We start from the raw sequence: 10,137 nt of genomic DNA, 5'->3' as shown, positions 1-10,137 counted from the left end.
TTTGGCGTCCCCGAAAATCAGTGCAACGCTGCGTAAAGCAAACCCAGAAGAAGATGCCCTTTCATTAGCATAATCGTTGAGCAGAGGAATTGCTCGTGCTTTAAGGGACTATTTGAAGTTGAACTTGCTGCATTACTCATACGCACCATTGCACGCCGAGCTTAAATAAACAGATTTCTTGTAATTGCTTTCGCAATTCAATTATTTGCCACAAAAGACTCAAAGAAAACGCACAGTTTGAATAAAAAAAAAGTTGCGACCGCTGAAGGGGAAAGCAAAATACAAATGACACACAAACATCATCAGTGTCAACAACAACAGCAAACAATTAAAATTTCAATGCAAACAAGCAAAAAAACGTTGACGAACCAAATGCAAATAGCATTCAGTTTGATGCGCGTGTTTAATTTAAAAATAACACAATCGAACTGTGTACAAACATTTACCTGCTCTTTAAAAACACCGCGGGACATGCAATTAGAACGAATTGCGTATAAATTCTAATTGATGAAACCCTGCCGCAAATATATAGTTGACCTTAATCCTCGGCAATTGCTGAGCAGGATTTGCCACTTTGCTTTCTCGTAATCAGAGTCAAATCCTTGGCAAAATATATGCAAATACACAAATGCCAAATCCTTTGAGCCCTTTTTAAATGTTTGTATACAAATTTATTTACATTTTCACTTGCTGCCAAAAAAAAAAAAACGAGAGAGGAACTTAAAAGCAAACAAGTAATAAGAAGAGTTCAAAAAGTCAAGCGATAAATGTCAACATTTCGCATAAATTGCATGTCGATTGCCAAGAGGCAAAACGGACTCAGCCCCGGTGTCAAGCTTAGGCGCGCAAAGCACATTGATTGATTGATGGCTGGCTGAATGGAAGGCTGAATGGTTGGTTTGGTTTGGTTTGGTCTGGTTATGGTCTGAGAGAGTGACTGCGTGACTGCGTGAGTTTTTAAGTGGTTGCCATGCGGCAAAGATTGACATTTCATTTGCCAGCGCAATAGCTCATGCAGCTGCTGCCTTCGAAAGGAAATACCAAAAAAAGGGAAGCAAAAATATATGTACTTGTAGCAGAAGAACATTGGAAAACAGAGCAACAGTTGTCCGACAACGTTTGGCCAATAACTCAAAGCGAAATGTCGCAGTGCGTTTCTAGTTCAGTTTTAGTGAAACTTTAGTGGCACGCAAGCCCACGCAAAACTCACACACACACTATCCTCTTTTCATAATCCCCAACGTCCTTCACTCTCTTGGCTGCTTGTCCCACGAATTTATTTCGGGTGTTTTTATGACTTTGCGCCTTAAAGTGTTTATTTCGCTTTACGACTTTCTACAAATTCGCCTGGCGCGTGTCATTTGCTAGCCTACTTTCCTCTACCCAAAAAAGAAGAAAAGATGCGAACACGACGGTGCGTATACGTAACGCAACGCCAAAACGTTTTATTGCCAGCGCCTTGTTGTTGTTGGGGCGTGCTAATTTATACGTTAGCTTCGGGTCTCGTTTAATGCCCCCAGTCACGACCCAATGCTTCATAAAAACACACTTTTAATCACAATTTTTGCTGACGCTCATGGTGCGAAGAGCTAAACATCGTTGACGGATGTTCAGAATTTTGCATACATGCAAGAATTAGATAAAGATTCCTCACCCCAAACACATGCGAGTGTGTGTGTGTGTTTATGTGAACTACAAACACCTTAAGCTGAGAAGCGCAGCTGCTCTGGTTGGTTGACCGGTTGACCTAGCTGTGGATGCAGTGACTTTGACTTTTGACAAGGGCAACGCTGCGTATGATTGCGCATACATTCTGACATTTGGGCCAAACAAAACTTAAAGCGCTTTAAGCTACTCCCGTCGACTTTTCTATTTGCCGCAAAAAGTTTCCCTTCGCTAAAAACTTTTCTGCCAGTTGCAACAATAACAATGGAGCGCAAAAGTTTTCAAAACGACAGCAGCAAAACCCTTCCCCTTCCTCTTCCTCTACTCTGGTTTATGCAGCAACGTTCCCGATTTACCTATTGTCTGGCAAATGAATTGCTCATAACATCTCCTAAGGCGGTGCGCTGCAAAAACTTTTCGACGCTGATGCACATTTTCATAATGCACATTTGCCGCTCGATTCGAGATTCCCAAAAAAACTCCGCTCTATTTGCCTTTTGCGCGTTCAATTAAGGGCAATTTAATTGAAGAACAAAATTCAATTCCCAGGCCGACTTTTTCAGTCCAATTGAATGCAAGCAAAGTAAAGAAAAACTTTTTTCGTTGAGCCAGGCAAGAAAAACGGCATTCAAGTGCGCTGAAGCCAAGTGGACTTTACTTTTCCGCCCACTTTGTGCACTTGCTTTACTTGCACAAAATAACAATGATTAATTAATCTCCTTCATTTGTGTGCCACTCCTTGAGCTCCACTCCAGTGCTTGGCCACTCGGCCACTCGCTGCTTACTTAACTTAAACTGCACTCTCAATCGATTTACATGCAATACACTCTCCCATGTCATGCATTTTAATTAAAAAGCCGTGACAAGAGCCATGCACAACATATCCTTGAGGGGGCGAGGCGCATCCATCCTGAGGATAACTGTCCAGGCTGCAAGCTGCTTACGGCCCTTGCACACTTGCTTGCCATCTTCTCTGCTTCTTCCTCCCACACTCTCTGAGTACATGCTATATTTATATACTTGTATGTATTCATATATGTCTCTCACATCCTCTGACTCTCCCATCCGCACTTTTGACAGGACAACGCGACGCCTTAACATGCTGCGCCGCACACAGTTTGCAATTTTAAACCCAAATTGAATTACCGCGTCATCGTCGCCTCGTCCCTCCCTTAAGGCAAACTTGCATGCAACGGAGTCAGTTCTCTTCCTTCTTCGTTTCCTCCTTGTTGTTGTTTCTCTGCCTCTGGTGGTTTTGCCATGTCGCATAAAAGTTGCCGCTCAGCATATTTTATGCTGCCTTATTCACTTGCAGTTTTAGTCTCAGGCCTTGAAACTGTCTGCATAATTCAGTGGTGTTTTAATTTTACAAATTATAAATATTTATTAAAACCAAGTTACTGTTCATCGAACTACCTAAGACTTTAGAATTACTTTTTAAAGTTTCTTCAAAGAGAGATTTAATTCAGCATTTGGTAAATTGGATTAACTACAAATTAAGTTACGAATATTGTGAGAAATTATGAAATGTAATTCGTATTTCAAAATTATTATAAATGTGAAATAAATTCTTATTACAAATTGAGTTAAACTCACTTGCCAAAATCATTTGATTTATTTTGAATGATTAGTTTAATATAATTCATTGTCATATCCTAAATCCATATTTCAGTCACTGTTCATCGAACTATCTAAGACTTTAGCTTCCATTTTTCAAAGTTTCTGTATACGAGAAGTAGTTCAACATTTGGTAAATTGTATTAACTGCAAAAGTAAGTTCAACTCATTTTCAAATATTGTGAGAAAGAACGAAGTAGTAATAAAATTTAATTGATCTTCCAAATGTTTAATAAATGGAAAGAAAATTCTTATTAAAAGTTCATCTAAATTCATTTCATTGAACTTCCGAACACTTTTTAATATTCTTAATTTAATTGAATTCATAATTCATAATTATTATAAATGGGAAATAAATTCATATTACAAATTAAGTTAAATGCACTTGCCAAAATCTTTTGATTTGTTTTAAATGATTAATATTGAAATTGAATAACTTGTTAAAAGAGATTAGTAAAATTTAGTCAATTTGACAATTACAAATTCAGTTAAATTCTCGTACAATTCTTTTGAGAAGGGAAAAAGTTCAACAATGACATTTCATACATAATTTAAAAAGAATTATAAATAATGAAAAATTTCAAATCAAAAACAGAAAGGAAAAAATTTACTTATTACAAATTGAGCTAAATTCAATAATCCAAAATCGTTTGATTTATTTTAAATGAGAAATTAAATTGAATTTGTGCTTACAGCAAATTGAAATAAAAATCCATTTTCATGTCCAAAATCCACATTTCGTATTCAACAGCCAAAAACCTATCAAATGACTTTTGTTATGCGCTAAATAAAAAATGTGTAAATAGCTGCATTATAGTATATTCATGTTCGTGTAAATTCCTTTCAATTTCATAATTTTACAAACAATTTGGAGCAATTAATTTATTTGCATTTTATTTGAACGGCGCGTGCCGAATTGTGCGTAAATTAGATTTGACAGCATTTTGGGGAAATTTGTTTTTCCGATTCCTTTGAGCCCTGCTCTCACTCAGAGCTCTCACATTTTCCATATTGTTTTTATTAATTGACAAATATTTTTATTGGCAGCTGCAAACCGCACTTGGCGAGTGTTGGGACACAAATTAAACAATAACAATTTGTCAGCTGCGCTAACCGCAATGCAAAATACAACATAAAATTATGTATTTAAAATACTCTACTACAATTTTTGCACATAGCAAACATATTTCGTATATTATGTGAATTGCAAATAAATGCCATGAAAAGCCAACTGAAGCCGCAGGCAAACCACAGTCCAACACCATCGAGAGAGAGCTAGAATGCTGTTGACAGCTGGCTAGAAGGGACTGCGGAGGGTCGAGGCAGGCGTGAACATAAATTTCAGGCTTGAATGAACCCCAGAGCTCAACTTCTGGCTTCGCAATTCCGGTTGCATGCCGTTGGGGGCTTTGTAATGGCTAAAAGTGCCAAAGTTTATTATTAAATTATGTTGACGAATAAAACTGGAGAGGACAGCAAAAAAAAAAAATCAATTTCCAACAGCTCTGAATGGAATGTATGTGTGTATGTGTGTGAGTGTCGTGCGAATGAACCCATCTAATCAAATTAAGTTTATTTTTAAAAAACACACATCCAAAAATTCCAATCTCTCCTCAATGCTATTCGGCCTGGTTGCCGAGCTACGCAAATTACCGAATATTCGATGCTGGTAATCGAATATGTTTTCTATGGTAAATCGTTTTTTCCCTGGGCTGAGCTCTCGCTTAGCTCGCTGGTCGAGCCGAGTCGAGCTGTAAATATAGCCCGAAGTGTAACCCTTACCCTCTGAAAATCGATCGCCGCTTTGCATTCTCTATATATTTTTGAAATATTTGCAACCAAAATAGCGTGTGCTGTTTGCAGCAGCAACAGCAGCGACAACAACAACCACAGCGTGGAAAACTAAACAAACTCAGCTCGAGTGGGACAGAGATAGCTTTCCTTATAGAATTACTTCTGGCGCAATAAGTTTTCCAGGCGAACGAGCCGCTGATGGAGTCGCTGTTCGGTCCGTCCACACAGTGTCTGGCATTGTTGTTGTTGTTGTTGTTTGCTACAGCTTCAACCCTGCTGCTGGCCATGCGTCATTCTGAATGGATATCCATTCATTGATTTACCTTTTGCCATGGCCAACTAGCGAAACGTTCCCTCTTCACTCCGCTTTCACCATTTGCTCAGCTATTAAAAGCGCTGCAGCTGTTGTTGTTGTTGTTGCTCTTGTTATTCAGTTGTTGCTCTCATTGTTGCCACTGTTGTTGCTCCTCTGCTAAGCTAAGTGGCCGTGTGATTGACCACTCGAGAGCCGTGTGCCATGGCACAAACAAGGCAAAAAGGTGCGGCTGGACCGCATGTTGCGTCTTGTGCAACGATGTCGACATCGATGCTGATGCTGATGCTGTTGATGTTGATGTCTTGACCATGGCACAGCTAATAAATTACAAGTAAGAGCTCGCTCTACTCCCTCACTCTTATTATCTCGGTCATCGCTGGCGGATGATTAATTACGCTTAATTGTAATTTATACGCCCCGAAGCCAGAGAGAAGCAGCAGCCAGCTTGCTCTACATTTCCATTGAAGTTTTATTGAAATATAAACTGCGCTTAATTTTCCTTTTATTTTAGCCTTAATTGCCTATTAAGCTGCTAAGATTTTCTCGCTTTTTGCATTTTTCTTTTAATTATTCTAGCAAATATTTCTATCAAACGTGACGCGTCAATTTGCTTGCTGCTGGTCAGCAAAGTAAAATGGCCTCTGTCAGTTTTGTGTATTTCCTGGTGTGTGTGTGTGTATGTGAGGGAAATAAATCATGAATGAAACTGTTGTTCGTTGTGTCTCCAGACTGTGTTTTGGCAGTGCCATTTCTTTCCTGTTGCTTCGAGGCACAGAGAGAACCGGCATCATTAATCAACTTGGCTAATAGCAGCGATGCCTCAAGTTGACCTTTTTCTTGGCCAAGCTTCGAGCATTAACTTTAAGCCTATTTGCTCAATTCATTGCCCATTAGCCAGAGCAAAGCAGAGCTGCTGTAATGTAAATGCAATGTAATTTGATTCAGCTGTTGCAAATGTTCAGTAAATAATTGTCATTGTCTGCTCCAGCTCTAGATAGCATATTACTTTGTCTGTGGCAAATTAATAGCTTCGAACTAAAATTGAACGACAAAACAAATCAATTGAAATCGCATTTAATAACTATCTAATTGTTTGCAAATTGTTCAAAGGCATTTGCTGGCTTTCATTACTGACGAAGCGGAAAACTTCATGAGAAGTTAGTTTTATTGGCTTGGGCTGAGCTGGGTCAGCAATAAAGCAATCAATAAGCATCATTAAAAAGTTTAGCCAACCAGAATTTTCCAATCGAAATTAAATAAATTAGTGCTTCACACAGCACTCAATGGGACAAGACAAGTGCAGCACATAAAACAATTATCTACTGACCGAAGCTTAGATACGCTGGCGTAAAAGTTGTTAACCAGGATTCTAGCTGTTACAAATTTCAGATTTAATTGGATTTCGAATGATTTTGTAACTTCTTTAAATGATGCATTTAAATGGATTCATTTTAAATTCATGTTGTGTTTTAAACGATTTTGTAACTTCTTTAAATAATGCTTTTAAATGGATTTATTTTAATTTCATGTAATACAACTGCTTAAAAAATTTTAAGCACACTTTAATAATGAATTTCGTTTATTAAAACCAACTGTTAAGCTCAGCATAATGCGAAATGCACTCGCTGTTCCGCATTTCAATTAAAAGTATCTTGATCTTAACGTCTTTTATCTCTGCTTTAATAATTAAAGCGCTGTGCAAAACTTAAATGCAAGCTTGGCGAAATACAGTGCTGATTTCTGCTACCATTTGAAATGAACTTGGTCGAGGGCTGCGAATAAAAATTAAACGAGTAAGAAAGTTATAGTGGAGTGTGCTCGACTGTGAGATACTCGCTACCCATTTGAATGAAAGCAAAAAGTAATAATTTTAAATAAAAAAGTGAGATATTCATTTTAAATACACAAAATTAGTATATCGTAAATCGGTATATTGACTTAGTACTGCATTTAAAATATACCATATAATACAAAATATAACATATTGTCAGCCAAAGCAACTATATTCGGTATATTCTCACTATTCAAAATATACCATAGAGTGAAAAATATACCAAATTAATATACCGCAAAAATACTAAAATGTATACTACTATACCGCAAATGTGGTATACTTCAACTATACCAACAGGCATATTCTACCGATATTGACCAAAGCTATATATAAAATATACCATATTGATACAAAATATACTTGATTGACAGCCAAAGCAATTTAATTTGGTATATTGATATGGTATCACATTCAAAATATACCATAGAGTGAAAAATCTACCGATTTGTCAACCAAAGCAACTAAAATATACCAAATTAATATACCGCAAAAATACTTAAAATGTATTAAATGCCATATTTGGTATATTGATGTGGTACTACATTCAAAATATACCATAGAGGGCCAAATATACCAAATTGTTCACCAAAGCTATAATACCCTTATACCTATAGGTAGCTTGTATAACGAGTTTGGTTTCAATTTTCTACTCCCGGTGTGGCCTGGCTTTATGACCTGGCCTGCGTTGGGAGCCGGCAGCTAGCTGCTGACATAGATTTGGCTTAAATATTTCGCACTACTTTTCATTTAACGATGGCATGCAATGCACAAAAAAAAAGGTATTCCTGCAATGTTTGCTTACTCGCCCGCCAGCCTTGTGGAGCCTTGCCTTGCGTTACTTTTCCTTGCTGCAGCCAGCGTTGTATGCTTTTCGATTTTTCTCGCATTTTCTTTTGTTTGTTTAATATGCGCGTCGCTCATTTTTTGTGCGATTTTTTGCAGCTCTGTTATTGCTATTGTTGTTGCTGTTGCAATTGTTGCAGCTTAAATGAAAGCGGGGCAGTGTAAACAATGCTTTGAGAGAGATTTCTCTGCTGCAGTCGACCAACCAGGCAACCAACCACTTGCAACACTTTTTCCCGTACATAAATTAACAAATGTGTGCTTCATTTTTTGCTCTTGTTCTTCTTTATGCTGGCAACCACAACAAGCAAATGGTTTTAAAATTGGTCTGCAGCCAAACGCTTGAGTATAATGTATACGTATGCTAATGTATACAGACGATACGTATACGTAATATCATCCGGTTGCTTGCACTACGGAAATGCTAAATTGAAAATGTTGATAAATGTTATTAAAACAACTTTCGCCTTCTTGAAAGTTTAGAAAACTTATTTAAATAGCAAAGCGAAATCGTTCTTCATCGTCTTTTCAAGCATCGCATTGATTGAAAAAGAGAAAGAAAACTTATGACATTAAAATTCTGTACGCAAAGTGCACAACTACAAATTAAATAGTTAATGACTATGCTTTTAATGAATTTTTATGCATTTTTGTGCAATTTCGTCTTTGACCACGCAAATGGCAAGCAGTCAAGTTTAATGGAATTTTTATTGCGGCCAATGTCGAAATTGCCAATTCAGCAGCTCGAAGCCATAAAAAAAGAGAAAACCATTGGCAAAACATCGCTTGGCACGTTTTTGCATTTCGTTTTCAGTTTGCAGTTTGCAGTTTCACATTCTTTTTTTTTTGTAGAACAGGATGCAGCTGCACTCGAAGATAACATGAAATTGTCAAATGTCAAAAATAGTCTGAAATGCTGCTCGACATGTCGAATGTTAAATCAACACTTGGAGCTGCTGCTGCTGCTGATGTGACAGCCGGAGGGGTCTGAGACCAGAGTCTGACTGATGTCAGTGGCTGTGGGAGTGGCGGGAATGTTGCATCTGAAGCGCAATAGTTTAATGGCCATACAATTGACACGAAAGTTGACACATTCAGACGCAGAGTTTGCATTTTTCCTTTTGCGGCAAAGTTTTTAGAGGATATCCCCCTAGAGTAGGGCTTCGTTTTGCGAAATATATTTGCATTATTCCCAAGGCAGACAAACACTCAAACGAACTCAGCTGAACTCAGCTGACTGTCAGATATGCAAGCAGGCAAACACAGACACAGGCAGACAGACCCGGAGGAATGAATAGATGATGCAATGTTGCATTTTTCTATGAAACAAGAGCGAGAGAACGAACTGTCTGTCAGTTGCTCTCTAGGCAGCTAGAGATCTGCGCCATTAGTGCAAATGTCAATAGGAATGCCGGATACGGGCGGAATAATGTCGGCTCACGTTTGTCAACTGAACGTGCACGGGCTAAACGGGGCGTATACTCAACGAGCTTTTATGTATGTATGTGTGCACAAGAAAACATATCAGAAAACTTTTCAATTTTAATTTGGAAACGTACCACACATATCCTAAGCACACACACACACTAACACACACACACACACACATATTCGATGTACCTTTCGTTACTATTTTGTACCTAATATGAAAAGCAGCAGAAACATGTAAATACTTGAGAAGTTTGTTTAAACCAAAAACGTGAATAGTGAAATTAAAGAAATTTAAGCAAATACCAGAAAAATACTACTATTAACTATTAAAATATGATATTAATGCATAAAACTATTACCAAAAACAGCATGTGTATGAATAAGCCTAAATAAATAAATAAATATATGTAAACTAAACTAAAGCTCTTTTGTACCTCTTGCTCCCCACTTTCGAATTTACTGATGACAAGCCCCTATGAAAAGCGCTAAGTATAACTTAAATAATTTACAAACAAGATTAACTATACGATTAAAATAGTAAATAATGCAAAACGTCTGAGTACAGCAAAGAATTTTAATGCTTAAACAAGAGAAAAGACGATGCATATGTTAATGTTAAGCTACAATTATGCTAAAA

The sequence above is a fragment of the Drosophila sulfurigaster genome, chromosome 2R (genome assembly GCF_023558435.1).
Source record: "Drosophila sulfurigaster albostrigata strain 15112-1811.04 chromosome 2R, ASM2355843v2, whole genome shotgun sequence".
NCBI lineage: Eukaryota > Metazoa > Arthropoda > Insecta > Diptera > Drosophilidae > Drosophila > Drosophila sulfurigaster.
This window is presented reverse-complemented; position numbering follows the sequence as displayed.